This window comes from Tachyglossus aculeatus, chromosome 2 (genome assembly GCF_015852505.1).
Source record: "Tachyglossus aculeatus isolate mTacAcu1 chromosome 2, mTacAcu1.pri, whole genome shotgun sequence".
NCBI classification, from domain to species: Eukaryota; Metazoa; Chordata; class Mammalia; order Monotremata; family Tachyglossidae; genus Tachyglossus; species Tachyglossus aculeatus.
Window position 1 is genome coordinate 137,297,543 of NC_052067.1, and position 26,685 is coordinate 137,324,227.

Consider the following 26,685-nt stretch of genomic DNA (forward strand, 5'->3'; position numbering starts at 1 on the left):
AGATGGTTCCGACCCAACAATGGGCTCACAGTCTAGAAGGGGGAGACAGAAAACAGAACAAAACATATTAATAAAATAAAATAAATAGAATAGTAAATATGTGCAAGTAAAATAAATAGAATAATAAATCTGTACAAACATATACACAGGTGTTGTGGGGAGGGGAAGGAGGTAGGGTTGAGGGGATGGGGAAGGGGAGAGGAAAGAGGGGCTCAGTCTGGGAAGGCCTCTTGGAGGAGGTGAGCTCTCAGTAAGGCTTTGAAGGGAGGAAGAGAGCTAACTTGGGAGATGTGCGGAGGGAGGGCATTCCAGGCCAGGGGAAGGATGTGGGCCGGGGGTCAATGGCGGGACAGGCGAGAACAAGGCACAGTGACGAGGCTAGCGGCAGAGGAGTGGAGGGTGTGGGCTGGGCTGTAGAAGGAAAGAAGGGAGGTGAGGTTGGAGAGGGCAAGGTGATGGAGAGCCTTGAAGCCGAGACTGAGGAGTTTTTGCCTGATGTGTAGGTTGATTGGTAGCCACTGGAGATTTCTGAGGAGGGGAGTAACATGTCCAGAGCATTTCTGCACAAAGATGATCCGGGCAGCAGTGTGAACTATAGACTGAAGTGGGGAGAGACAAGAGGATGGGAGATCAGGGAGGAGGCTGATGCAGTAATCCAATTGGGATAAAATGAGAGATTGAACTAGCAGGGTAGCAGTTTGGATGGAGAGGAAAGGGCGGATCTTGGCGATGTTGCAGAGGTGTGACTGGCAGGTTTTGGTGACGGATTGGATGTGAGGGGTGAATGAGAGAGCAGAGTCGAGGATGACACCAAGGTTGTGGGCTTGTGAGACGGGAAGGATGGTAGTGCCATCTACAGTGTTGGGAAAGTCAGGGAGAGGGCAGGGTTTGAGAGGGAAGATAAGGAGTTCAGTCTTGGACATAATGAGTTTTAGATGGCAGGGAATGCAATGTGTCTACTTATTGTTATATTGCATTTTCCCAAGCTCTGGGCACACATTAAGTGCTCAATAAATATGACAATGAATGAATGACAGGTATTGAATCCTCTTTTTACAAATAAGGAAACTGAGGCAGAGAAAGATTAAGTGACTTGCCGACATCCATGGCAACAGACAAGGGCATTAGAACCCAAATCCTCCGACCCCCAGGCTCATCCTCCTTGTATTAACTAGGCCATGCTTCCACCTGACTTGGAATCCAGCCAGATTTCCCCCAGGGTAGGCTGCCCCAGGGAGGCTGAGACAGACCCTGGGCTGTATAAACCCCTCCTCTGGCACCGTGCTTTGCATCCCAGTTGCAGAGAGGGAGCTGGGTCAGACTCTGAGCTGAGGACAGACTGGACAGATCTCAGGTGAGTGTGAGGTTAGCTCAACCCCAGGCAGGGGGAAGTGGGTTTTCAAGCACTGAGATCATCCCACATACAGGGAGCTCTCAACAAATACAAATCAACCAATGGTATTAATTGAACACTTACTGTGTGCAGAGCACCACACTAAGCACTTAGTGGCTGACAATTGATTGATTCATTGGGCAGGGATTTGGGGACCATTCAGGCTGAGAATGTGAGAATTCCAGCCCTCTCCAGGCTCTGGGAATCTGTTTCAGAGCAGCAATCTGCAGGGGAAAGGAGACCCTCTGTTATAAATGATCCGATTTACATGAATTAGCCAGACCTCTGAGTCCACTCTCTTCACTTCCCCCATTGCACCCTGGCCTAATCCCTGGAGCTGACCCAAGTCTGGGGCTACCTCTAGAGCTCTGGGGCTGGAGTTGGCCCACACACCCTAATGACTATCCAATCAATCAATCATATTTATTGAGCCCTTATTTTGTGCAGAGCACTGTAATAAGCACTTGGGAGAATTCAATACAGAGTCAGTTAACATGTTCCCTGCCCACAATGAGTTTACTGTCTAGAGGGAGTTTATACTCTAGATCTTCACCAGCCCACCTGCCCCACACCAATCAATCAATCAATCAATCAATCATTTATTGAGCACTTACTGTGTGCAGAGCACTGTACTAAGTGCTTGGGAAGTACAAGTTGGCAACACCAGCCAGAGGACACCCACCTCCACCCAGCATAATTGCTCTGCTCAGCCCCAGAGCTAGAATCCACATTCCCCTGCCTGTACCACTACCTGGCATGAAACACATAATTTCCGCTAGATTGTAAACTCCTTGAGGTTAGGGATGATGTCTACCAACTCTACTGTATTGTATTCCTTCAAGTGCTTACTACTCAATCAAACGTATCAATCATATTTTCTTGTTTTTATTGCATTTCAGTGTACATCACAGTGCGGTGCTCTGCACACAGCAAACATTCAACAAATGCCATCCATTGATAGATTGATTCAAGAACTCTCTCCTGCTCTCCAGAATCGCCACACTGGTTCGCGTCCAAGCAGGAGGTGCGTGATGGGTTAGCAGGGAAAAGCCCCAGCCATGCCCCAGCTCTTTCTCAGGCATTTGGGCAGAGAGAGCAGGGGACAACTAGCCCAACCCCGCATTTTAGCACAAACTCACGGGGTCCAGGGTCCAGGGGCTAGAGTCAGCCATGAATTTTCAAAGTCTGCTGGACTGTGTCCAGTGGGCCGGGGACAATGTTTGAGATGAACTGTGTAGTGTGGTGCATAAAAAAAAATGGGCTGATTGGTAGACGGTGGGGCAGAAACGGACACAATGCTGTGTCAACACTGGCTAGATCAATAGAGGCCAGGCCTGGGAGTCAGAAGGTCATGGGTTCTAATCCTAGCTCTACCGCATGTCTGCTGTGTGACCTTGGGCAAGTCACTTCACTTATTCACCTTGTAACCTCCCCAGCACTTAGAACGGTGCTTTGAATATAGTAGGTGCTTAATAAATGCCATTATTATTATAATTATTTTTATTATCTGGGCCTCGGGTACCTCATCTGTAAAATGGGGATTGAGACTGTGAGCCCCATGTATGACAGGGACTGTGTCCAACCCAGTTTGCTCGTATTTAACCGAGTGCTTAGTACAGTGCCTGGCACATAGTAAATGCTTAACATGTACCATAGTTATCATTATTTAGATCCCGAGAGCAAGACGGGAGCATGAGGGAGGCAGAGAGGGAGATTGAAAAAATGGTCTATTAAAATGGGTAAATGGATCTCTGTTTACCAGTTTAAGTCAATAAACTGAAAGTGGCAGTTGTTTGTACAGGTGTGTGTGGATGTGTTTTTGTGTGTGCAAGTATGTGTGTGCATGTGTGTGTGTGTGTTAGCTACACTGGGCTGCATAAACAATTACCCTGTTATATGGTGGCTGGAGAGGGTGGATTGTGGCTTGGGAGGGGTATCACCCTAAAGGGGCAAAAGCCCCTCATGGCAGGAGAAGTTGCTGGTCGGGAGAGAGCACAGCTGGACAGAACTGGCTTAGAGGAGGTTGGGGAGAGGCGGAAGATAAAAGAACTCATCCCACCACCACTTCTCAGTCAATCAATCAATTGTATTTTCTGAGCACTTATTGTGTGCAGAGCACTGTGCTAAGTACTTAGAAGAGCACAATACACTCTTTTCTGCAGCCTTCTGGAGTCAGCTCTTACCCTTGTCCTAAACAGCAGAGTACTGATTGAGTCAATTCATTCATTCAGTCATATTTATGGAGGTTTTGCTGGGTGTAGAGTACTGTACTAAAATCTTGGGAGAGTACAATACAACAGCAAACAGACACATTCCCTGACCATAATGAGCTTACAGTCTAGAGATAGACTAATTGGATAGATATGCGGTATGTGCATAGGGATTTCTGCTAGTCAACCAATGTTCTGGTCTAGTAGAGAGTACAGGCGTGGAAGTCAGGAAACCTAGGTTCAAATCCTGAATCTGACACTTGCCTGCTGGGGAATCTTGGGTAAGTCACTTAAATGCTCTGTACCTCAGTTTCGTCATCCGTAAAATGCGGATTCAATGCCTGTCCTCTCTCATCCTTAAACTATGAACCCATTATGGGATGGGGACTGTGAATGACCTGATTATCCTTTAACTACTTGAGTGCTCAGCAGAGCTCTTGACCTACGGCAAGCACTTAAGAAATACCAATCAATCAATCAATCAATCAATCAATCATATTTATTGAGCGCTTACTGTGTGCAGAGCACTGTACTAAGCGCTTGGGAAGTACAAGTTGGCAACATATAGAGACAGTTCCTACCCAACAGTGGGCTCACAGTCTAAAAGGGGGAGACAGAAAACAAAACCAAACATACTAACAAAATAAAATAAATAGAATAGATATGTACAAGTAAAATAAATAAATAAATAGAGTAATAAATATGTACATATATATACATATATACAGGTGCTGTGGGGAAAGGAAGGAGGTAAGATGGGGGGATGGAGAGGGGGTTGAGGGGGAGAGGAAGGAAGGGGCTCAGTCTGGGAAGGCCTCCTGGAGGAGGTGAGCTCTCAGTAGGGCCTTGAAAGGAGGAAGAGAGCTAGCTTGGCGGATGGGCAGAGGGAGGGCATTCCAGGCCCGGGGGATGACGTGGGCCGAGGGTCGATGGTGGGACAGGAGAGAACGAGGCACGGTGAGGAGATTAGCGGCAGAGGAGCGGAGGGTGCGAAGTGGGCAACCATGCAATGCCTAGAGGATAGACTAAGCGGAACTCATTTTCTAGTAGTAATCGCATACAGACTTACCCCCTCCATTCACCGACTTGTAGACAGGATCATGGAAGTGTGTAGGAGCTCACGAGAAAAATTCCTCATGGGAGATCAATTAATCAATCATATTTATTGAGCACTTACTGTAATAATAACCAAAGTTATTATTAGGTCACTGGTGCATTAATATAGCACTAAACAGTAAGTAAACTTAATATATCTCTCTCTCTATCTCTCTCCCTCCTCTGACCAATTTTCTTTCCGGTTCTCAGTGAATTATGTGGTGGCCATATGCACCATCACAATTGGTGTTTGAAACTCCCAGTAGAGGATATGATCACAGAAGAAAGTAATCAAATACAGGAAATCTAGGTTAACCTGATGGATATATGTATGTAATGTATAAAAACCCAGGTAACATTTAATATGGAAAGAATCAAGGGGGAGAAGACAGTCAGGTGCCAAACAATGAAAGGTGCCACCCTCCACATTTAGATGTGAGCCTCAGGTGGAACAAGGACTGTGTCCATCCTGATTATCTTGTATTTAACCCAGCTCTTAGAACAGTGCTTCTTTCATGGTGAGTGGTTAACAAATGTAACAAACAGGAGTGCAACCAATTAGATAGCATTACCTGACATGATAATTGTGGTATTTGTTAAGCACTTACCATGTGTCAAGCACTGCACTAAGCACTAGAGTAGATACAAAATAATCAAGTTGGACATAGATGCCATTTATCATGGGGCTCACAGTCTAAGATAACAGGTATTGAATCTACATTTTACAAATGAAGAAACTGAGGCACAGAGACGTTAAATGACTTGCCCAAGGAGGAGCCAGTTTTAGTATACAGATCCGCTGACTCTCGGGTCCTTTCTCTTTCCACTATGCCATACTGACATGGAATTTAGATCACTGGTGAGTTGGGAAAGTCCTGGAAAGCTCAGTCCCATCTCGAGAAATCAGAGCTGAGTTGAGGCCTTTCCTCAGGCCTGCATAGTCTCTCTCTTTCCATCTCACCAGGTCCCAAACCCAACCCCTCTTGTGGGGTTACTGAGAGAAGGGGCCTAGTCCATCCACTCTGTCACAGCTGGGCCTTCTGGCACCTATGTCTATCAGAGCTTGGTGCTGACAAAAGCGAATCAGCTCTGCCATCACTGAATCACACCAGAATTCTGTTCCTGATACAAGACTAAGATTGCTTGAATGAACTGTATGGTTGTTATCCTTCTTTCCTCCTATCCTCCAGCTGTAGATGTACCATCTCTCATCCCTAACTTTTCTCCTAGTTACCCACCATGGCCTTTTTACCTATGAACTTACCCAAATTTCTATCGAATCTCCAGCAGTTTTCTGAAGTTTCCCAAGGAAACAGTAGTAACAATAGAATCATGCATAAATGCTACTTGGTGCAGTGCATTGTACTAAGAGAAGCAGCGTGGCTTAGTGGAAAGAGCCTGGGCTTTGGAGTCAGATGTTGTGGGTTCAAATCCTGGCTCCACCACTTGTCAGCTGTGTGACTTTGGACAAGTCACTTAACTTCTCTGGGTCTCAGTTACCTCATCTGTAAAATGGGGATTAAGACTGTGAGCCCCCCGTGGAACAACCTGATCACCTTGTTACCTCCCCAGCGTTTAGAATAATGCTTTGCACATAGTAAGCGCTTAATAAATGTCATCATTATTATTACCAAGGACTTGGGAAATACAGAACAATAAAGTGGCACAGTCCCTGTCCCCGAGAAGCTGAGATTTTAGTGGGGAAGACCAACAGAAATATCTACAACTTGAGAAGTTATTCCATATTCTGACCATGCTGCATTTCCGAAGTGTTATGAATATTTGTGCGTCATGTCAATTCTTAATGTTTGGATTCTTTTAATGTGTGGGTCAGTTATGCAGTGGTAATATATTTTGACAATTCCTGTTAGGTATTTTTGTAGTTGTTGTCAAGTACAAGGGGGCATCATTATGGGACTGTTAACTGAGTTGCAGAAATTCATTTTTTTGAAATATTTTATTTAAAGTGGGTGCCAATGTGAGCACAATTTAGGAGAAAATTCAGGAATAATTCTGTTGCCTTGCCTCTCAATTTTCTTTGACATAGTGCTTTGTTTCACTGTTTTTGTTTCACTTGAAAACATTTGGTACTATGTTGCAATTGAATAATAATTATGGTATTTGTTAAGCATTTACTATATGCCAAGAACTGGAATAAGCTTTGTGGTGATGACATCCACCCACCCTAATTCTCCTCGACTTCTCAGCTGTCTTGGACACTGGAGACCACCCCTCTTCTCTGGAAATGTTATCCCACCTTGGCTTCACTGACTTTGTCCTCTCCTGGTTCTCCTCATCTCTCTGGCCAGTCATTCTCAATCGCCTTTTGCCGGCTCCTCCTCTGCCTCCCACTTCCTAACTGTGGGGGGCCAGAGTTCTCAGTTCAGTTCTCGATCCCCTTCTATTCTCCATCTCCATCTCCTCCTTCCCCTCCCCACAGCACATGTATATATGTTTGTACAGAGTTATTACTCTATTTATTTTACTTGTACATATTTACTATTCTATTTATTCTCTAATTCTCTATTCTATTCTATTCTAATTCTCTATTCTAATTCTCTATTCTATTTATTTTGTTAATGATGTGCATTTAGCTTTAATTCTGCTTGTTCTAATGACTTTACACCTGTTCACATGTTTTGTTTTGTTGTCTGTCTCTCCCTTCTGGACTGTGAGCCTGTTGTTGGGTAGGGACCATCTCTATATGTTGCCAATTTGTACTTCCTAAGCGCTTAGTACAGTGCTCTGCACACAGTAAGTGCTCAATAAATAGGATTGAATGAATGAATGAATGAACTTATTTGCTCCCAGACTTCAACTACCATCTCTAAGCAGATGATACCCAAATGTACATCTCCTCCCCTAATCCCTCTCCCTCTCTTCAGGTTCGCATCTCCTCCTGCCTTCACGACATCTCTACTTGGATGTCCTCTCATCTCCACAAACTGAACAGGTCCAAAACAGAGCTCCGTGTCTTCCCATCCAAATCTGGTCCTCTCCCTGACTTTCTGGTCACTGGAGACGGCACTCCGTCTTTCCCGTCTCACAAGTCCGTAACTTTGGAGTAATCCTTGACTCCTGTCTCTCATTCAACTCACATATTCAATCTATCACCAAATCCAGTCGGTCCCAACTTCACAACATTGCTAAAATCCGCCCTTTCCTCTCCATCCAGACTGCTACCATGTTAATACCGTCCCTCATCCTACCCCACCTAGATTACTCCATCAGCCTCCATGCTTATCTCCCAACCTCCTGCCCCTCCCCTCTCCTGTCCATTCTTCACTCCGCTGCCTGAATCATCTTTCTAAAGAAACGATCAGGACATGTTGCCCGTCCCTCCTCAAATATCTCCCAGGTGTCTATCCACCTCCATATCAAGCAAAAATTCCTCACCATTGGCTTTAAAGCACTTCATCACCTTGCTCCCTCCTACGTCCCCTTCCCTCTCTCCTTCAACAACCCAGCCCACACACTCTGCTCCTTTGGTGCTAACCTTCTCACTGTGTCTCGATCTGTCTCACCGCCGACCACTGGTCCACATCCTGCCTCTGGCCTGGAACTCCCTCCTTCAAATCCACTAGAGAGTTACTTTCCCCCAACTACCAAGGATTACTTTGAAGGTTTACTTCCTTCCTTCAAAGCCTCACTGAGAACTCACCTCCTCCAGGAGGCCTTCCCAGACTGAGCCCCCCCCTTTTTCCTCTGCTCCTCCTCCCCTCTCCATCATCCCCACTCCCTCCCTCTGCCCTACCCCCTTTCCCTCCCCACAGCACTTGAGTATATTTCTACATTTCAAGAAGCAGTGTGGCTCAGTGGAAAGAGCACGGGCTTGGGAGCCAGAGGTCATGGGTTCTAATCCCAGCTCAGCCACTTTTCAGCTCTGTGACTTTGTCACTGTCACTTTTTCTGTGCCTCAGTCACCTCATCTGTAAAATGGGGATTACGACTGTGAGCCCCACATGGGACAACCTGATCACCTTGTATCCCCCTCCCGCTCAGCACTTAGAACAGTGCTTCACATATAGTAAGGATTAGCAAATGCCATTATTATTATTATTATTATTATTACATATTTATTGCTCTGTTTATTTTATTAATGATGTGTATATAGCTATAATTCTTTTTATTCTGATGGTATTGACACCTGTCTACTTGTTTTGTTCTGTTGTCTGTCTCCTCCTTCTAGGCTGTGAGCCCGTTGTTGGGAAGGGACAGTCTCTATATGTTGCCAATTTGTACTTCCCAGCACTGAGTACAGTGGTCTGCACATAGTAAGTACTCAATAAATACAATTAATTAATTAATTAATTAACGAATGAAAAGGTGTTTTCTTGGGTTGGTTTTTTATCTTTCTTCTTCAAGATTCAATGAGTGCCTCCTACTGGGGTGGGATTTGTGAGCCACAAGGTGTGTGCCCCTTTTACAGTCTGTGACCTTTTGTAAACATCAATCATGTTTCATTGAAGACTGAGCCTTTCTAAACTGAAGAGTCTTAATCTTATCACTACTAATAATTATTATAATAATAATAATAACTGTGTACAATTCAATTGTCTTTAATCTACCCAGCACTTAGTACAGTATCTGGCACGTAGTAAGCACTTATATCAAAGCAGCAAGTCTTAGTGGAAAGAGCTTGGGAGTCTGAGGTTGTGGGTTCTAATCCCAGCTCCACCACTTGTGAGCTATGTGACCTTGGGGAAGTAACTTAAATTCTCTGTGCCTCAGTAACCTCATCCGTAAATTATTATTATTAACAAATACAATTAAAAAACAAAAATAATTTAAAAATCTAGCATTTGTTAAACATTTACTATGTGACAAACACAAATACTGTGCAAAGTGCGGGGTAGACCCAGTACAATCACATTAGACACAGTCTCTGTCCCACATGGGGCTCACAGTCTAAGGGGAAAGGAGAACAGATATTGAATCAGTTACAGTTGAGAGAACTGAGGCACAGAGAGTTAAGTGACTTGCCCAAGATCACACAGCAGGAAAGTGCTGGGACAGAGATTAGAACCTAGGTCCTCTGACTCCCAGGCCTGAACTCTAGTCACTAGGCTACATTGCTTCTCCATCTGTATTTAGAAGGCCACTCCACCCTCATGCTCATCTTCTTTGCCCTTTTCTGCCCCTTCTCAAGCTCTTATCTGTCATTCTTAAGTGTCAGCAAAGAGAACCATAGGGGGAAAATACCCTGGTAACAAGGAATTGCCACTACAATCTTCCCATCAATGCAAAAGCCATGGAAGGATTGGAAGGCAGAGGCTGGTTGGCTTATGTCCCTCCAACTCAGATAACCTCCTTTCTGGGGTCAGTTGGAAGAAGGTACTGCTCAGACACCGGATAAGGTGAAATTTCATACAAGACATTAGGTCAATAAAATCAATGACATTTATTGATCACTTGTTCTGTGCAGAGCACTGTAATAAGTACTTGAGTCCAATAGTTTGCAACACCATCCCTGTTCTCAAGGAACTTACAATCTTGCAGGGAAGATGGACATTAAAATAAATTACAGTTGTAGAGGCAAGTAAATATAAGGATATGTGTAAGGGATGGATGTGAGGTGAGTATCTCAAGTGTTTAATCAATCAATCAATCATATTTATTGAGCACTTACTGTGTGCAGAGCACTGTACTAAGCACTTGGGAAGTACAAGTTGGCAACATATAGAGATGGTCCCTACCCAACAGTGGGATCACAGTCTAGAAAGGGGAGATAGAGAACAAAACCAAACATATTAACAAAGTAAAATAAATAGAATAGATATGTACAAGTAAAATAAATAGAGTAATAAATATGTACAAACATATATACATATATACAGGTGCTGTGGGGAAGGGAAGGAGATAAGGCGGGGGAATGGAGAGGGGAGGGGGAGAGGAAGGAGGGGGCTCAGTCTGGGAAGGCCTCCTGGAGGAGGTGAGCTCTCAGTAGGGCCTTGAAGGGAGGAAGAGAGCTAGCTTGGCAGATGTGGGGAGGAAGGGCATTCCAGGCCAGGGGGATGACATGGGCCGGGGGTCGACGGCAGGAGTAATGGGGGTAATGTGAGTTTAGGGAGTTTAGGGAGTAATGTGAAAGTTGTGTAAGAAGGAAGGAACAACAGGGTGGGAAAATACAATGATAGCAATAGTTATTATTATTATGATAATTATTATGGTATTTGTTAAATGCTTACTGTGTGCCAGGTACTTTACTAAGCACTAGGGTGGATACAAGCAAACAGTTTGGACACAGTCCCTGTCCCATGTAGGGCTCACAAGCCTCAGTCCCCATTTTATAGATGAGGTAACTGAGATACAGAGAAGTGAAGTGACTTGCCCCAGGTCACACAGAAGACAAGTGACAGAGCTGGGATTAGAACTTCCTAAGCCCTTGCTCTATCCACTAAATTATGGTATTTGTTAAGCACTTATTATGTGCCAATCAATCAGTCAATTGTATCTGTTGAGCACTTTCTATGGGCAATGCATTGTACTAAGCACTTGGTAGAATACAATATAACAGAGATGGGAGACACATTCCTTGCCCATAAGGAGTTTACAGTCTAGAGAGAAACTTGCATTCTAGAGACTGAATTAAGCAAGACTGTACCAAGTACTGTACTAAGCAATGGGTAGATATGAGATAATCCTTTCTGACACAGTCCCTGTCCTACATGGAGCTTTGGAATTCTTGAAATCCTCAGGGTTCTGTTTGAACTCTTCCTGTAACAAACTCTGCTGTAACATACTCTCAGTACAGTGTTCTGCACACAGTAAGCACTCAATAAATACAACTGATTGATTTACTGTTGATCAATTGCTCTGACTCTTTCATTCCAGGAAGCCAACCTACTAGCTCTTCAAAGTTTCACCATGTCTACTCTCCACCCCTCCAACTTCAGCCATCCCTACTTCCGTCTCCTGGGCTTCCCGGGCCTGGAATCGGCTTATCCATGGATCGCCCTCCTCATGTCCGCCATCTACACTGTAGTGCTGCTGGGGAACAGCACCATCCTCTATGTACTCCGGATAGAGCGGAGCCTCCATGAGCCCATGTACTACCTTTTGGCCCTGCTGACCACCACGGACTTGGGCATGGGACTCTCAACGGTGCCCACGGTCCTGGGCCTCCTGTGGGGGCATCGCCAGGAAATTAGTCTCGACTCCTGCATCGCCCAAGCATATTTCATCCACGGTTTGTCCGGCATGGAGTCTGGTGTCCTCCTGGCCATGTCTTGGGACCGCTTCATCGCCATCTGCAACCCCTTGCGCTACACCTCCCTAGTGACCGGCTCAACAATCATCAAAATCGGAGCGATCTTTTCAACCAGATGTATTGTATTGATCCTTCCCGTGATCATCCGCCTGAGATTCTTCTTCTATTGCCGCCTCCATGTCCTCTCTCACTCCTTCTGTCTGCACCAGGACCTGCTCCGCTTGGCTTGTTCTGACATTCGGTTCAACAGTGTCTATGCCCTCAGGCTCGTGATCAGCATTCTCGTCTTGGACTCTGTGCTCATTCTGGCTTCCTAAGTCCTGATCTTCCGCACCGTGCTGACTGTGGCCTCCCACGGGAAGAGGCTGAAGTCTCTCCTGCACCTCCCACATCCTCGCCATCTTGGTCTTTTATGTTCCCATCGTTGGCCTGACCATAGTTCACCGTTTCGGAAAGCACCTGACTCCTCTGGTCCACGTGCTCATGGGCAACATCTACATTCTTTTCCCTCCCCTGATGAACCCCATCATCTACAGTATCAAAACCCAGCAAATCCGCAAAAGGATCCGAGGAATGTTCTACCTGGAAAGGTGCTGAGCAGCTCGTCTTTCACCCACTGTTGGGTAGGGACTGTCTCTATATGTTGCCAACTTGTACTTCCCAAGTGCTTAGTACAGTGCTCTGCACACAGTAAGCGCTCAATAAATACAATTGATGATGATGATGATGATGAGTGAGAAACAGACTGACTCCCCATGATTGGGCTCCCAGAGACTGTCAGAATCAATCTTCTCCTGACTCCTCAACCTCCCCCTATCCTCATTCCTATCAACAACATTTACTGAGTTCCCTGGATTCAGAGCCTGTATTAGGCCCTTGAGGAGCAGTCAATCAATCTGTGAGTCCTACTGACTGCAAACCACTGTACTAAGAATTTGGGAGAGTACAAGAATTAAGTCTCATGATCTCTGCCCTCAAAGGGAGAAGAACGATAGCAAGGCCAAATGTCTGCCTTTCAATCTAATGGGAGAGACAAGAAGACAAGAGAGGAGAGGAATCAATGATCAGCCCAAGGGAACAAGCAAAATAGCCAACAGGATCATTTCTGAGAGGCAGAGGAGTTGACATAACCAGGATGTTGGGAGGATTAAAAACCTTTTTGAAGAGATGTTTTTATTTTCATGCTTCATGTGTGATGATGATAATAATAATAATATTTATTAAGTGCTTACTATGTGCAAAGCCCTGTTCTAAGCCCTGTGGGAGATATGAGGTGATCAAGTTATCCCACGTGGTGCTCACAGTCTTAATCCCCATTTTACAGAGGAGGGAACTGAGAAGTGAAGTGACTTTCCTCAAGTCACAAAGCTGACAAGTGGCAGAGTTGGGATTAGAATCCACGGCCTCGAACTCCCTAACCCAGGCTCTTTCCACTGAGCCACGCTGCTTCTCTGAGGAAGATGTAGGTTCAGAGGTACTGAAGAGGCCAAACCAAGATCGACAATCCAAGTCACACCATTATGAGCTAAGGTGCCCTAGCTCCTGATTGTGCTTACGGGTTTAATGTACTTATTCAATGCTTACTATCTGCTAGGCCCGGTACTAAGCTCTGTAGTAGATTCAATATGGATTGGATTTGGTCCCTGACCCACATTGGGTTCACTGTCTAACGGGGAGGGAGTACAGGCACTGAATTCCCATTTTACAGATGAGGAAACAGAGGCACAGAGCAGTTAAGTTCATTCATTCAGTCGTATTTATTGAGCACTTACTGTGAGCAGACCACTGTACTAAGCACTTGGGAAGTACAAATCGGCAACATATAGTGACGGTCCCTACCCAACAATCTGCTTGAATACCTGGGATTCGAATCCAGGTCCTCAGATTCCCAGGCCTGAGCTCTTTCCTCTTGGCCATGCTGCTTCTCCAGTTTAAAGGAAGGCTGTATGAAGAACCTGGCATGATTTTTCTTTAGAGCTCTTAATGCTTCAAGCCTCTCACAGCTTTTTCTCAAGAAGAACTACCCCTTTCTTGGTAACAATGTACCAAGCCCTTCTTCCTTCTGCTATTGTCTCCCAGCTTCCAGTTGTGATGCTCCATTATGTGAGGTTGCACTCACTGTAACCCTGGAGCATTTCCTCTGCCCCAATCAGTCAATGAAAAGCAGCAAGGCCTAGTGGAAAGAGTATGGGCCTGGGAGTCAGAGGATCTGGGTTCCCCTCCCGGCTCCACCACTTGTCTGCTCTGTGACCTTGGGCAAGTCATTTTTAACTCCTCTGGGCTTCAATTACTTCATCTGCAAAGGGTGGATTAAGACTGTGAGCCCCGTGTCGGACAGGGCCTGTGTCCAATCTGGATTACCTTGTCCTCTAGATTGTAAATGTGTTTTTGGGAAGGGAACGTGTTTACCACCTCCGTTATACTGTACTTTCCTGAATGATTAGTAAAGTGCTCTGCTTATAATGAATGCTCAATAAATATGATTAACTCATTGATTGATCTACCCCAATACTTACTAGTACAGTACCTGGCAAGAAGTAAATATCAGTAAAATAAAAAAAAGAAACGGACTTGAGCTGTTGAAATCTGCCATCACCTTCCTGCCTGCACCTACACCAGCCAGATAGCCTTTTGCCACTTCTCTTGAGAAACTAACAAGTCCTAAGAACAGTAAATAAATAATATTTATTTACTATTAATAATAATAGTAAATAAATAATAAATTTAAATAGTAAATAATAATAAATTTATTTATTTATAAACCTTAAATTTATTTAGCACCTCTTATGTTTTCAAAGCCCTTTCACATCATTTATCTATTGCCAGTATTCTTTTTCTTATTATTCTTAGTGAGGGGGCTAGATGTTTGTACTTCCCAAGTGCTTAGTACAGTGCTCTGTACACAGTAAGTGCTCAATAAATATGATTGAATAAATGAATGAATGAATAGAGGTCTCCCTACTGCATTGTCTATGCACTTGGGTCTCTAACCCTTAAGCACTTTTGTACTCATCAATGGTATTTATTGAGTGCTTACTGTGTACAGAGCACTGTACTCATCCCCCACAGCACTTATGTATATATCTCTTTACTGTAACCCTATACCCTGTCTGTATTTTAATATACATCTCCTCCACTAGATTGAAAGCTCCTTATGGGCAGGGATCATGTCAACCCACTCTATTGTATTGAGCTTTCCCAAGTGCTTGGTACAGTGATCCACACACAGCAAGCACCCAATAAATACTATCGGCTGATTGATGCCCGGGAAGGTATTCTTACATGGTTTTCTTTAAGCAAACTGAGCTACATGGATCACTGGTCTGAGCCAGGTATGTCAGCACTCATGTTCTCATGTTCTCTGCCTCTTCTCCCTCTGCAGGCTCCAGCCTGTGACTTGGTGTAATGAACCAATTGGTCTTGGAAAGCAGGGGTCTCCGAAGTGGGATTTGAATGAATCAATATATGAATCATATTTACTGAGCACTTTCTGTGTGTAATACATTATACTAAGCACTTGGGAGAGTAGACTATAAAAATTAATGGACACATTCCCTGCTCACAATGAGCTCACGGTCTAGAGGACGAGCTTAGAGTCTGACACAGTCCCTGTCCCACATGTAGCTCACAGTCTAAGGGGTAATAAATAATAATAATTTTGGTACTTGTTAAGCATTTACTATGTACAAAGCACTGCTCTAAACACTGGGGAGTATACATATGGGGCTCACAGTCTTAATCCCCACTTTACAGATGAGGGAACTGAGGCACAGAGAAGTTAAGTGACTTGCCCAAAGTCACACAGCTGACAAGTGGTGGAGCTGGGATTTGAACCCACAACCTCTGACTCCCGAGCCCGGGCTCTTTCGCCTGAGCCACGTAGATCATAAACTTGTTGTGGGAAGGCAAAGTGTCTATTTATTGTTATATTGTATTTTCCCAATCTCTGGGTACACATTAAGTGCCCAATAAATAGGATTGAATGAATGAATGAATGAATGAAAAGGAGAACAGGTATTGAATCCCCTTTTACAGATAAGGAAACTTAGGCAGAGAAAAATTAAGTGACTTGCCCACAGCCATGGCAACAGGCAAGTGGTGGCAAGTGAGAAGCAGTGTGGCTCAGTGGAAAGAGCACGGGCTTTGGAATCAGAAGTCATGGGTTCAAATACTGGCTCTGCCATTTGTCAGCTGTGTGACTTTGGGCAAGTCACTTAACTTCTCTGTGCCTCAGTTCCCTCATCTGTAAAATGGGGATTAAGACTGAGAGCCCCCCGTGGGACAATGTGATCACCTTGTAACCTCTCCCCAGCACTTAAAACAGTGCTTTGCACATAGTAAGTGCTTAATAAATGCCATTTTTAAAAAAAGGGCATTATAACCCAGGTCCTCTGACTCCCAGGCCCATCCTTCTTGTACTAACTACCCATGCTTTCATCTGACTTTTTTTTTTTGATGGCATTTATTAAGCGCTTACTATGTGCAAAGCACTGTTCTAAGCACTGGGGAGGTTACAAGGTAATCAGGTTGACCCACGGGGGGCTCACAGTCTTAATCCCCATTTTCCAGATGAGGAAACTGAGGCCCAGAGAAGTGAAGTGACTTGCCCAAAGTCACACAGCTGACAAGTGGCGGAGCCGGGATTTGAACCCATGACCTCTGAATCCAAAGCCCGGGCTCTTTCCACTGAGCCACGCTGCTTCCCAGATCTCCCCCAGGGTAGGCTGCCCCAGGGAGGCCGAGACAGACCCTGGGCTGCATAAACCTCTCCTTCGGCACCGGCACTGTGCCCATGCTCTGCATCCCGGTGCAGAAAGGGAGCTGGGCTAGACTCTGAGCTGAGGACAGACTGGACAGATCTCAGGTGAGTGTGAGATTAGCTCAACCCCAGGCAGGGGGAAGTGGGTTTTCAAGCCCTTAGTACCATGCTCTGCATACAATGAGCTCTCAATAAATACAAATCAACCAATGGTATTAATTGAACACCTACTGCATGCAGAGCACCACACTAAGCACTTAGTGGCTGACTATTGATTGATTCATTGGGCAGGGATCTGGGGACAATTCAGGCTGAGAATGTGGGAATTCCAGCCCTCTCCAGACTCTGGGAATCTGTTTCTGAGAGGCAATCTGCAGGAGAAAGGAGACCTTCTGTTATTAATGATTCGATTACATGAATTGGCAGGAGCTCGGAGTTGGAGTCTACTCTCTTCAGTTCTCCCATTGCACTCTGGCCTGATCCCCGGAGCTGACCCAAGTCTGGGGCTTCCTCTAGGTCTCTGGGGCTGGGGTTGGCCCACACATCTTAATGACCACCAAATAAATCAATCTTATTTATTAAGCGCTTACTCTGTGTAGAGCACAGTCTATAGGGAGCTTACACTCAAGTTCTTTACCAGCCCATTTAACCCACACCAGCCAGAGGACACCAATTTACACCCAGTATAATTGCTCTGCTCTTCCTCAGAGCTAGAATCCATGTTCCCCCACCCTGAACCGCCAGCTGGCATGAGAAGCCTTATTTTCAATAGATTGTAAACTCCTTGAAGTTAGGGATAAAGTCTCCTAACTCTACTGTATTGATTAATCCAAGTGCTTTCTAATCATTCAAACATATCAATCAGATATTGTCATTTTTATTGCATTTCAGTGTACATCACAGTACAGTGCTTCCACACAGCAAACGCTCAACAAATGCCATCTGCAGATGGATTGATTCAAGAACTCTCTCCTGCTCTCTGGGATCACCACACTGGTTCAGGTCCAAACAGGAGACGCGTGAAGGGAGAGCAGAGGAAAGCCCCAGCCACGCCCCAGCATTTTCTCGGGCAGTTGGACAGAGAGAACTGGGAACACCTAGCCCAACCCCACATTTTAGCGCAAACCCATGGGGTCCAGAGTCCAGGGGCTAGAGTCAGCCATGAATTTCCAAAGCCTGCTGGACCACGGCCAGTGGGCTGGGGGCGATGTCTGAGATGGACTGTGTAGTGTGGTGCATAAAAGAAAGGGCTGATTGGTAGAGAGTGGGGCAAAAACTGACATAATGTTCTCAGCTGTCATTGTTGTCTGCTCTCAACGATGGCTAGATCCATAGAGCATGGGACAGGGAGTCAGAAGGTCATGGTTCCTAATCCTAGCTCTGCCACTTGTCTGCTGTGTGACCTTGGGCAAGTCACTTCACTTATCTGGGCCTGTTACCTCATCTCTAAAATGGGGATTGAGACTTTGAGCCCCTCATGGGACAGGCACTGTATTCACCCTGAATTGTTTGTATTTACCCCAGCATTTAGTGTTTAACATATACTGTAATTCTTATTATTTAGATCCCGAGAGCAAGATGGGCCAATGAGGGAGGAAAGGAGGGAGATTGAAAAAGTGGTCCATTGAAATGGGTAAATGGATCTCTGTTTACCTGTTTAAGGCAATAAATTGAAAGTGGTAGTTGTTTGTAAGGGTGTGTGTGGATGTGTTTTTGTGTGCACTAACATGTGTGTGCAAGTGTGTGTGTTAGCTATACCGGGCTGCATAAACAGTTACCCTATTATATGGTGGCTGGAGAGGGTGGATGGTGGCTTGGGAGGGGTACCATCATAAAGGACCAAAAGTCCCTCATGCAGGAGAGGTTGCAGGTAGGGAGAGAGGACAGCTGGACAAAACTCGTTTAGGGGAGGTTGGGGAGAGGCAGAAAATAAAAGAACTCATTCCTCCATCACTTTTCATCCAATCAATCAGTGGTATTTACTGAGCACTCATTGTGTGCAGAGCACTGTGCTACATACTTAGAAGAGCACAATACACTCCTTTCTGCAGCCTCCTGGAGTCAGCTTTTACCCTTGTCCTGAGCAGCAGAGTACTAATTGATTCAATTCGTTCATTCAAGTGTATTTCTTGAGCGCTTATTGTGCGTAGGGCACTGTACTAAACACTTGGGAAGTACAAGTCGGCAACATATAGAGAGAATCCCTACCCAACAACGGGCTCACGGTCTAGAGTACTGTACTAAGATCTTGGGAGAGTACAATACAACAATAAACAGACACATTCCCTGCCCACAGTGAGCTTACAGTTTAGAGATAGACTGATTGGATAGTAGTGTGGTATGTGCATAGAGATTTCTGCTAGTAAACCAATGTTTTGGACTAGTAGAGGGAGTACAGGCCTGGAAGTCAGGAAACCTAGGTTCAAATCCTCAATCTGACACTTGCCTTTTGGGGAATCTTGGGTAAGTCAATTAAATGCTCTGTTTCCCAATTTCCTCATCTGTAATACAGGGATTCAGTGCCTGTCCTCCCTCACCCTTAAACTGTGAACCCATTATGGGATAGGGACTGTGTCTGACATGATTATCCTTTATCTACACGACTGCTCAGCAGAGCATTTGACTTATGGTAAGCACTTGACAAATAGCAATGTTATTATTAACATTAGCATAGCACTAAATAGTAGGTAAACAATCTCTCTCTCTCTCTCTCTCTCTCTCTCTCTCTCTCTCTCACTCTCTATCTATCTTTCTCTCCCTCCCTCCTCTGAGCAATTTTCTTTCTGGTTGTCAGTGAGTTATGTGGTGGCTGTATGCACCATCACAATTGGTTTGAAACTCCCAATAGAGGAAGTGATCAAAGAAGAAAGTCATCAAATACTGGAAAACTAGGTTAACCTGATCAGAAGTAATGTAATAAAACCCAGGTAGCATTTAACATGCAATGAATCAAGAGGGAGAAGAAAGTCAGGTACCACCCATTGAAAGGTGCCACCCTCCACCTTATCTGTGAGCCTCATGTGGAACAGGGACTGTGTCCAACCTGATTACCTTGTATCTAACCCAGCTCTTAGAATGGTGCTTGTTTTATAGTTAAGTGCTTAATAAATGTAAAAAAAAGGAGTGCGACCAATTAGAAGGCCTTTACCTGACATGATAATTGTTAAGCACTTACTATGTGTCAAGCACTGCACTAAGCACTAGATATAGAATAATCAAGTTGGACATAGATATTGTTTGTCATGGGGCTCACAGTCTAAGATAACAGGTATTGAATCTCCGTTTTACAAATGAAGAAACTGAGGCACAGAGAAATTAAATGACTTGCCCAAGGTGGAGCCAGTTTTAGAACCCTGATCCCCTGACTCTCAGGTCCGTTCTCTTTCCCCCAGGCCATACAGACATGGAATTAAGATTGCACATGAGTTGGGAAAGTCCTAGAAAGCTCAGTCTCATATCGAGAAATCGGATCTAAGGTGAGGCCTCTCATCAGGCCTGCAAAGTCTCTCCCTTTCCATCTCACCAGCCCCCAAACTCAACTCCTCCTGGGGGGTTGCTGAGAGAAGGGGCCTAGTCCATCCAATCTGTCACCCATCAACTCTGCCTTAACTGACTCACACCAGCATTCTGTTCCTGATAAAGCCTCAGATTGCTTGAATGAACTGTATGGCTGTTGTCCTTCTTTCCTCCTATACTCAAGCTAGAGATATACCATCCCAAATCCTTCACTTTCCCGGTAGGTACCCACCATGGCCCTTTTACCTATGAACTTACCCAAATTTCGATTAAATCTCCTGCAATTTTCTGCAGTTTCCTGAGGGAGCAGAAGTAGTAACAGTGGTAGTATGTATAAGCTCCTACGTGGTGCAGTGCACTGTACTAAGGACTTGGGAAGTACAGAATAACAAGTGGCATGTTCCTTGCCCCTGAGGAGCTTAGATTCTAGTTGGGAAGACAAACAGAAATATCTACAATTTGAGAAGTTATTCCACATGCTGACTATCTGCTCCATGAAAAGGTGTTTCCTTGGGTTGGTTTTTAATCTATCTCCTTCAAGCTTCAAAGAGTGCCTCCTACTGGGGTGGGATTTGGTGAGCCACAATTCCATGTTTGCCATATTTACAGTCTGTGAGATTTTGTAAACTTCAATCATGTTTCACTGAAGACTGAGCCTTTCTAGACTGAAGAGTATGCCCTCCCTCTGCCCATCCGCCAAGCTAGCTCTCTTCCTCCCTTCAAGGCCCTACTGAGAGCTCACCTCCTCCAGGAGGCCTTCCCAGACTGAGCCCCTTCCTTCCTCTCCCCCTCCTCCCCCTCTCCATCCCCCCATCTTACCTCCTTCCCTTCCCCACAGCACCTGTATACATGTTTGTACATATTTTTTACTCTATTTATTCATTTATTTATTTTACTTGTACATATCTATTCTATTTATTTTATTTTGTTGGTATGTTTGGTTTTGTTCTCTGTCTCACCCTTTTAGACTGTGAGCCCACTGTTGGGTTGGGACTGTCTCTATATGTTGCCAACTTGCACTTCCCAAGCGCTTAGTACAGTGCTCTGCACACAGTAAGTGCTCAATAAATAAGATTGATTGATTGATTGATTGATTGATTGAAGTGACTTGCCCAAGATCACAAAGCAGGGAAGTGGTGGGGCAGAGATCAGAACCTATGTCCTCTGTCTCCAGGCCTGAACTCTAGTCACTAGGCTACACTGCTTCTCCATCTGTGTTTAGAAGAAGGCCTCTTCACCCTCCTGTTCTTTTTGTTTTCCCTTTTCTGCCAATTCTTAAGCTCTTATCTGTCATTCCTAAGTGTCAGCAAACAAAACCATCAGGGGAAAATACCCTGGCAACAAGGAATTGCCACTACAGTCTTCCCATCAATGCAAAAGCCAAGGTATAACTGGAAGGCTGAGACTGGTTGGCTTATGCCCCTCCAACTCTGGATACCTCCTTTCTGGGGTCAGTTAGAGGAGTGTACTGTTCAGACACTGGATTAGGTGAAATTTCATACAAGACATTAGGTCAATCAATCAATGGCATTTATTGATCACATTGTGTGCAGAGCACTGTAATACATACATAAGTGAGTTCAGTAGTTCACAACACCATCCCTGTCCTCAAGGAGTTTACAATCTTTCAGAGAAGGTGGACAATAAAATAAATTAAAGTTAGGGAGGCAAGTGAGTATATGTATAAGGGGTGGGGGTGAGTTAAGTGTCTGATTAGGGAGTAAGATGTAAATATGTAAGTGATGCAGAAAGGAGGAAAAACAGGATGGGAAAATTAATAATACTAGTTATTATTATGGTATTTGTTAAGTTCTTGCCAGGCACTTTACTAAGCACTGAGGTGGATACAAGGAAAGAGTTTGGACACAGTCCCTGTCCCTCGTAGGGCTCACAAGCCTCAATCCTCATTTTACAGATGAGGTAACTGAGGCACAGAGAACTGCAGTGATTTGCCCCAGGTCACACAGCAGACAAGTGGTGGAGCTGGGATTAAAACCTGTGATCATCTGACTTCTAGGGCCTTGCTCTATCCATTAAATTATGGTATTTGTTAAGCACTTATTATCTGCCAATCAATTGTATTTGTTGAACACTTTCTATGAGCAAAGTATTGTACTAAGCACTTGGAAGAGTACAATATAACAGAGGTGGAAGACTCATTTCCTGCCCATAAGGACTTTACAGTCTAGAATCTACAGTCTTGAGAAGCAGCGTGGCTCAGTGGAAAGAGCAAGGGCTTTGGAGTCAGAGGTCATGGGTTCGAATCCCAGTTCGGCCACTTGTCAGCTGTGTTACTTTGGGCAAGTCACTTCACTTCTCTGTGTCTCAGTTCCCTCATCTGTAAAATGGGGATTGACTGTGAGTCCCCTGTAGGACAATCTGATCACCTTGTAACCTCGCCAGAGCTTAGAACAGTGCTTTGCACATAGTAAGTGCTTAATAAATGTCATTATTAATATTATTATTATTATTATTTCTATTAGAGACAAACTTGCAGTCTAGAGACTGTACTAAGCAAGACTGTATCAAGCACTGTATTAAGCAATGGGTAGATATGAGATAATCCTTTCCGACACAGTCCCTGTCCTACATGGGGCTTTGGGACTTTCTGAAATCCTCAGGGTACTGTTTGAACTCTTTCTGTAACTAACTCTGTTGTAGTGTGCTCTTCCAAGCCCTTAGTATATTTACTGCTCAATAAATACAATTGATTGATTTAATGATTGATTGATTGCTTTGCCTCTTCCATTCCAGGAAGCAGAACTACTAGCTCTTCAAAGGTTCACCATGTCTGCTCTCCACCCCTCCAACCTCAGCACTCCCTACTTCCTTCTCCAGGGATTCCCGGGGCTGGAATCGGCTTATCCATGGATCACCCTCTCCCTGTCCGCCATCTACACCATAGTGCTGCTGGGGAACATCATCATCCTCTATGTACTTCGGGTAGAGCGGAGCCTACATGAACCCATGTACTACCTTTTGGCCCTGCTGACCACCACGGACTTAGGCATGGGACTCTCGACAGTGCCCACTGTTCTGGGCCTCCTGTGGGGGCATTGTCAGGAGATCAGCTTCGACTCTTTTGCATTGCCCAAGAGTACTTCATCCACGGACTGTCCGTCATGGAGTCTGGTGTGCTCCTGGCCATGTCTTGGGACCACTTCATCACCATCTGCAACCACCTGCGCTACACTTCTCTAGTGACCAGCTCATCAATCATCAAAATCGGAGTGATCTTTTTAACCAGAAGCTGGCTGTTGACCCTTCCCGCGATTATCCGCCTGAGATTCTTTTTCTATTGCCACCCTCATGTCCTCTCTCACTACTTCTGTCTACACCAGGACCTGCTCCACTTGGCTTGTTCCGATATTCGGTTCAACAGTTTCTACGCCCTCAGGTTCGTGATCAGCACTCTTGTCTTGGGCTCTGTTCTCATTCTGGTTTCTTACATCCTGATCTTCCACACCATGCTGACTGTGGCCTCCCGTGGGGAAAGGCTGAAGTCTCTGCAAACCTGCACCTCCCACATCCTCGCCATCTTGGTCTTTTATGTTCGGCCAGACCATGGTTCACTATTTCGGAAAGTGCCTGACTCCTCTGGTCCACGTGGTCATGGGCAACAACTACATTCTTTTCCCTCCCCGATGAACCCCATCATCTACAGTATCAAAACCTAGCAGATCCACAAAAGGATCTGAGGAATGTTCTACCTGGAAAGGGGCTGAGCAGCTCACCTTTCACGAGTGAGAAACAGACTGACTCCCCGTGGTCAGGCTCCCAGGGACCGTCAGAATCACTCCACTTCCGGATCCTAAACCTCTCCCCATCCTCATTGCTATCAACAACATTTACTGAGTCCCCTGGATTCAGAGCATGTACTAGGCCCTTGGGGAACAGTCAATCAATCTGTGAATGCCTACTGACTACAAAGCACTGTACTAAGCACTTGGAAGAGTACAAGAAATCACATGGTCCCTGCCCTCAAAGGGGAGATGGATTATAGCAAGGCACAATCTCTGCCTTTAAGGGCATTTCAGTCTAATGGGAGAGACAAGAAGACAAGAGAGGAGGGGTACCAGTGATCAGCACTTAGAACAGTACTTTGCACATAGTAAGCACTTTATAAATGCCATCATTAACAGGCAAAAGAGCCAACAGGATCATTTCTGAGAGGCAGAGAAGATGACATAATGATTCGGAAGTTGGGAGGATTAAAAACTTCTTGGAAGGGGTGTTTTTATTGTCTTCCTTTGTGTGTGAAGATTATGTCACTGAGGAAGATTTGGGTTAAGAGGTGGCTGAAGAGGCCAAAGCAGCATTGACAATCCAAGATACACCATTATGTGCAAAGGTGCCCTAACTCCTAATTGTGCTTATGGGTTTAATGTATTTGTTCAATGCTTACTATCTGCTAGGGCTAGTACTAAACTCTGGATTAGATTCAATATGGATTAAATTTAGTCTCTGACCCACATAAGGTTCACCATCTAATGGAGAGGGAGTACAGGCACTGAATTCCCATTTTACAGATGAGAAAACAGAGGCACAGAGCAGCTAAGTCCATTCATTCAGTCATATTTATTGAGTGCTTACTGTGCTCAGATCACTGTACTAAGCACTTGGGAAGTACAAATGGGCAACATATAATGACAGTCCCTACCCAACAATGAGCTTGAATACCTGGGATTAGAATCCAGGTCCCCAGATTCCCAGGCCTGAGCTTTTTCTTCTTGGCCATGCTGCTTCTCCCATTTGAAGCGATGCTGTTTGAAAAACCTGGTGTGATTTTCCTTTGGAGCTCTTAGTGCCTCAAACCTCTCACAGCTTTTTCTCAAGAAGAACCACTCCTTTCTGGGTTACAGTGTACCAAGCCCTTCTTCCTCCTGCTGTTGCCTCCCAGCTTCCAGTTGTGACGCTCCATTATCTGAGTCTGCACTCACTGTAACCTTGGAGCATTTCCTCTGCCTTGTTCAATCAACAGAAAGCAGCATGGCCTAGTGGAAAGAGTATGGGCTTGGGAGTCTGAGGATCTGGGTTCCCACCCCGGCTCCACCACGTGTCTGTTCAGTGACCTTGGGCAAGTCGCTTTTAACTACTCTATGCTTCAATTACCTCATTTGCAAAATGGGGATTAAGACTGTGAGCCCTATGTGAGACAGGGACTGTGTCCAATCTGGATTATCTTGTTTTCTAGACAGTAAGTCTGTTGTGGGCAGGGAACATGTTTACCACCTCTGTCATACTCCTCTGAATGGTTAGTTAAGTCCTACGCATATAATGAGCACTCAATAAATATGATTTATTTATTGACTGATCTACCCCAGCACTCACTAGTACAGTACCTGGCAAAAAGTAAGTACTTAAATACCATTAAAAAAAAAAGAAAGAAACGGACTTGAGCCCTTAAAATATGCCATCATCTTCCTACCTGCATCTACACTAGCCAGAGATACTTTTGGCATATCTCCTGAGAATCTAGCACATCCTAAAAACAGTAACACCTTGAATTTATTTAGCACTTATTGTGTTTTCAAAGCCCTTTCCCATCAATTGTGGATTGCCATCATTCTTTCTCTTGTTATTCTTAGCCAAGGGGCTGGATGTCTCCCTTCTATATTGTCTATGCACTTGGGTCTCTAATGCTTAAGCACTTTGATATTGATCAACAGTATTTATTGAGTGCTTACTGTGTGCAGAGCACTGCACTCATCCCCCATCCAGCCCAACAGTGCTTATTTATATGTCTCTTTACTCGAACCCTTTACCCTATCTTTATTTTAATATATATCTCCTCCACTAAATTGAAAACTCATTATGGGCAGGGATCATGTCGACCCACTGTATTGTACCAAACTCTCCCAAGTGCTTGGTACAGTGCTCCGCACACAGCAAGCAGCCAATAAATACAATAAAGACTGATGCCCGGGAAGGTATTCTTACATAGTTTCCCTTAAGCAAACTGAGCTGCATGAACCACTGATCTAAGCCAGGAATGTCAGTGTTCATGTTCTCATGTTCTCTGCCTCTTCTCCCTCTGCAGGCTCCAGCCTGTACCTTGGTGTAATGAACCAATTGGTTTTGGAAAGCAGGGATCTCTGAAGTGGGATTTGAATCTATAAATATAGGCATCATATTTACTCAGTCTGGAGGCCTTACCAGACTGAGCCCCCTCCTTCCTTTCCCTCTCCTCCCCCTCCCCATCCCCCCACCTTACCCACAACACCTGTATATATGTATATATGTTTGTATGCATTTATTACTCTATTTATTTATTTACTTTATTTGTTCTATTTATTTTATTTTGCTAATATGTTTTGTTTTGTTCTCTGTCTCCCCCTTCTAGACTGTGAGCCCACTGTTGGGTAGGGACCGTCTCTATATGTTGCCAACTTGTACTTCCTAAGCGCTTAGTACAGTGCTCTGCACACAGTAAGCTCTCAATAAATACGATTGAATGAATACTGAGCACTTGCTGTGTGCAGTACATTATACTAACAGAGTT

At 44.7% G+C, this 26,685-nt stretch overlaps 2 pseudogenes; both read left to right on the plus strand.

Moving 5' to 3' along the window:
• Nucleotides 1-11,565: 11,565 nt before the first annotated feature.
• On the plus strand, nt 11,566-20,485 carry LOC119943596 (annotated as a pseudogene).
• A 2,485-nt stretch (nt 20,486-22,970) lies between these two features.
• LOC119943605 lies at nt 22,971-23,908 on the plus strand (annotated as a pseudogene).
• The last annotated feature ends 2,777 nt before the right edge of the window (nt 23,909-26,685 follow it).